Source organism: Theropithecus gelada, chromosome 1, assembly GCF_003255815.1.
Source record: "Theropithecus gelada isolate Dixy chromosome 1, Tgel_1.0, whole genome shotgun sequence".
NCBI classification, from domain to species: Eukaryota; Metazoa; Chordata; class Mammalia; order Primates; family Cercopithecidae; genus Theropithecus; species Theropithecus gelada.
In genome coordinates this window covers 38955808-38960101 of record NC_037668.1, presented here as the reverse complement: position 1 = coordinate 38960101, position 4294 = coordinate 38955808, and the positions used below count along the sequence as shown (strand labels likewise).

The following is a 4294-nucleotide window of genomic DNA, read 5'->3' as shown; positions in this document are numbered from 1 at the left end:
CCCCCTGAAAAAAAAAAAAAAAAAAAAAGGCAGGGTGCGGTGGCTCATTCCTGTAATCCTAGCACTTTGGGAGGCCGAGGCAGGTGGATCACAAAGTCAGGAGTTCGAGACCTGCCTGGCCAACATGGTGAAACCCCATCTGTACGAAAAATACAAAAATTAGCTGGGCATGGTGGCGGGTACCTGTAATCCCAGCTACTCGGGAGGCTGAGGCAGGAGAATCATTTGAACTCGGGAGGCGGAGGTTGCAGTGGGCTGAGATCATGCCATTGCACTCCAGCCTGGGCAACCGGGCAAGACTCTGTCTTAAAAAAAAAAAAAAAAAAAGGAAAGAAATGGTACAGTGTGAGTTCCTTGAAGGTAACGAACTAAATCTCTACATGCACCCTCAGTTAATGGGTAATGCCTATAGTAAAAGAGCATCAATGGATCAGTGGCCCATTAACCAAACAGTTCAACTCCGAGAAGTCCAAGGCATCTTTTTATTTTCAGCAAGCAAGGTCTGAGCCCAGAGTGAAGTGCAATGGCACTGTCATAGCTCACTGTAATCTCAAACTCAAGCCATCCTCCCAACTCAGCCCCCAAGGCACTAGGACTACAAACACACACCACCCACACCCAGCTTTTTTTTTTTTTTTGGTAGAGATGGGGGTCCTGCTTTGTTGTCCAAGGCTTGTCTCAAACTCTTGATGTGAAGCAATCCTCCCGCCTCAGCCTCCCAAAGCACTGGGATTACAGATGTGAGCCACTGCAGCCGGCCCAAGGCACCTTTTGCAGGTTTTTCCTACCACAGTCACTTCTGTTTAATTTCACTTCTATCCTAATAAGCTGCACAAAAAAAGTTCAAGAAGTGTGCATATTTATTCACACTCTTCCATGGAATCCAGATATTCACCAGTATCTGTTCAAACGAGGCCATCTTTCAAAGAGAAATACATGAAATAGACATAAAATATCTTTAACTTCAGAGCATTATGAAATTATATCATGTTAGTTTACAAGACCAAAAGGATATGCTTCCTCCTGGGAAAGATCTACTATGATTAGCAGCGTGGGAAGGGGATTACAAACAGGAAGGCAGGGGGCCCATTGTTCTTTACTTTGTACCCAGGACAAGACCACAGTGGGAAAATGGGCTAAAAAGCTTTGGCCTTAAGAAAGACTCCATTGGCAGACTTTCTTGGACACTTATTCCCTGCACAAAATCAAAATGGGAAAGAAGAAAGAGAGAAAAAAGGAAAAGTGCATTCATATCTGGTCTTGAAAAGGAAAAACAGTCTGTTCTAAGCCTTAAAAGCTGTATTTAATTGGATACATTTTGGAAAAACACTCATCAGAGCAGAGCTACACATACTCACAAAATCTAGCATCCGTATCAGATTCACAATCAGGTCTGATTTTACCAAATGCTGAACTTACTGTTAATCAAAAATGTTCAACTCTTTATACTAATAAAGTAACTCGAAAAATTAAAAACTTAGAAATATTTCTAACTTAGGGCATGGAATTTCAAAACATTCTGTATTTCTCTCATATTAGTGTAATGCAAAAAACATTAGTTTCTGTTGAAGTTACATTTGATTCAACAAGTTTTAAAAGTAAAGCTTGATAATAAAAATAACAAAAAAAGTGTTAAGATTTTGCTTAGTAAAACCTATCCAAATTTTTTAAATTTATATATATACACATATATATGTGTGTGTGTATATACATATGTGTGTGTGTGAATATATATATATATATATATATTTTTTTTTTTTTTTTTTGAGCCAGGGTCTTGCTGTTGCCCAGGCTGGCCTCAAGCAATCTTCCCACCTCAGCCTCCCAAATAGCTGGGAATACAGGCATGAGCCACCATGCCCAGGTATTTATTTATTCATTTATTTTTGTAGAGACAGAGTCCCACTGTATTATCCAGGGTGGTCTCGAACTCCTGAGCTCAAGGGATCCTCCTGTCTCAGCCTCCCAAAGTGTTGGGATTACAAGGCATGAGCCACCGCACCCAGCCCAAAATTTTTTACATAGTTCAACCTGAGAAGTTATGAGAATTTATTAACAAGTTGAACTTGAATGAAAGCAGAGGCCACAAAGAAGAAAGCAGGCATGCCATCTCTCCAGGTCCTGTCCACATCTAGGATGTAGGAAAGAACAGATCTACAGACTCATGCTGAACCCAGTTATTGATTGTCTCCAGACCTGCTTTACAATACCAACCTGTGTGCAATTCTCATATTCCACCCTCAAACGGTACATTCACAGCTCCACTTGCTCTATAATCCAACAACCATACCAACTTAATCAGAAAACGCCACCTCACTTCTTAGAGGAACACAAGAACTAGATTTTGTTATGACTAAACTCAGGAGACAAAATTCCAGCCTTTAAATAAAATATCCACCATGATATTACCTCTTAAGAGTTATTCAGATCTCATCAGCACACTTTCATCAGGCTCAGACAGGCACATCATGACACAAAGCGGAATGTTCAATGGTGGCATAACAGCTGCCCAAAGCAGTAAGAGATATGAGCAAGGGATATGTTGACAATCTAATTTCAGCTACCTCGAGATTCCACAAAGATGACAGCCTGCATCCTCAGAAATGCCGCCACTAGCCTCGCCCGCTATCAGAATACTCTGGTTTACTTCTTCTGTGCAAGTTGAGCGACTCTGAAAATCTATCTATCCAATGCTCTATGGCCACTCGAGGTCTCCATACTGATACAGCGGCCTTAGCAATCCTCAGATCGGCCTATGCACATGGAAAGCATCAGCGGGCCTTCCACAGCCCCCGCACTGGACGCAGAAGATGAATAGAGAAACACGGAATTTCACCCCAACGAGAATGGAATCTTGAGGGCAGTTTACCTTGGAAGCTCATTTAGCAATCAAGGAAAAAAAAAAGTGATCTGGAAGCTCCATTCTGGCGTTAGGGGCGGGAATGTTTTGTGTTGCACGAACAATGACTAGCTTGCTCAAGCAGCCTCCCAACCCCCACAACTTGGCTTCTGGTCTGGCTAGTCACCCTGAAAGCTGCCAGGGCTGTCACTCGGTGCCTTCCAGCAACTGGACTTGGCTCCTAAAGGATTTGTCAGATCATCCTCCCAATATGGCTGCCCGAGTAATCCCAATCGGCTGAACGCCGAGACCACACCAGCCTTCCTCACACCTGGCCAGCATCCAACAAGCCCCCTCCCTTCCCATCGCACCCCTCTTTCCAGGCCTCCAGCCCTCGGCTCCTCCAGCGCCAAGCGATGACCTTTCCTATCTCCATCTGGCAAAAGGGCATAGCCACATTCCCAGCCGAAGCCCGATGCCCACCATAAAGGGGGAAAGGGGAAAGGGGAAATGAGAAACGATGGCTTCAAACGGAGCAGAGCCGTCCCCCTGGGCTGCAACGTGCGCGGAGCCCAGAGAAGGGCCAGGCAGTGGCGGATCTGGCGAGCGCTAGACACAGCCGGGGCCTGGCAGCGCGGGGGAAACGGAGGGCCGGTGCGGGGCACTGCGTGGGCCCCCGCTGGCCGCTGGACGCCAGCCCGGGACTCGCGGCTGGCCTAGGGAGGGGTCCCCTCCCCCGAGGACGAGGCTCCCGCACCCGGCGCCCGCCCCGCGCTACCTCCCCTCAGACCCCGCCCGGACCCCGGCCCGGCCGCTCCTCCCCGCGGGAGCGGCCGCGGCGTCAACCGCTACCCGCCCCGCCGCCTTACCTCAGCCGCGCTGCAGACCGACGGGCGGACCGGATCAACAGGAGCCGCGGAGCGCGGCGGCGCGGGGAGCCCGGCACCGACGCACCTCAGCGCGAGCAGCTGCCAGCGCGAGCAGCTGCCGCCGCGAGCCGCAGGGCGCCGCTCCGCAGCCCCATCACGCAGCAGCCCGGCACCGCATTGAGGTGGGAGGTGGGCGGCGGGCAGGAGTGCGCGAGCGCGGGAGGCCAGGGCGCGGCGACGGCCGGCGGTGACGGCTGCGGAGGACGGGGAGCTGCTCCGACGCGCGCGGGCGCCTCCCAGGACCGCTGCCGTCAGACTGCCCCGCGTAGGTCCTAGGGAAACTCCGCCCGCAGTCGCCGGCGCGGGACACCGCCCCGAGCGGGGCGGCTGCGCGTCACCTCGGCCCGCCCCGTAGCCCGCGACGGACGCGGGCGGTGACCAATCAAAGCACAGAGGTCGGGGCGGCCAGCCAATCGCAGGGGGAGCCAGGGAGCGGGGCTTCTGCGGGGGGGCTGCGGAGACACCGAGCGCCCTCTGGTGGCCCTAGGACCGGCGCGGTGAGGGGGTGCGGGGTTGGCCAAAGTCG

At 50.9% G+C, this 4294-nt stretch overlaps 1 protein-coding gene across 4 annotated transcripts in view; it reads right to left on the bottom strand.

Moving 5' to 3' along the window:
- The window catches only part of KIF1B (kinesin family member 1B), a 178212-nt gene extending 174159 nt beyond the window's left edge, over window positions 1–4053 (bottom strand). For 3 of the 4 annotated variants that reach the window (XM_025398642.1, XM_025398661.1, XM_025398672.1), the window contains exon 1: window positions 3709–4053. The gene's annotated coding sequence lies outside the window, so the exon portion shown is untranslated. Of the gene's footprint in view, window positions 1–2869; window positions 2990–3708 lie in introns of those variants that run through there. The other variant, XM_025398651.1, reaches the window with a different exon arrangement.
- Between the last annotated feature and the right edge of the window lie 241 nt (window positions 4054–4294).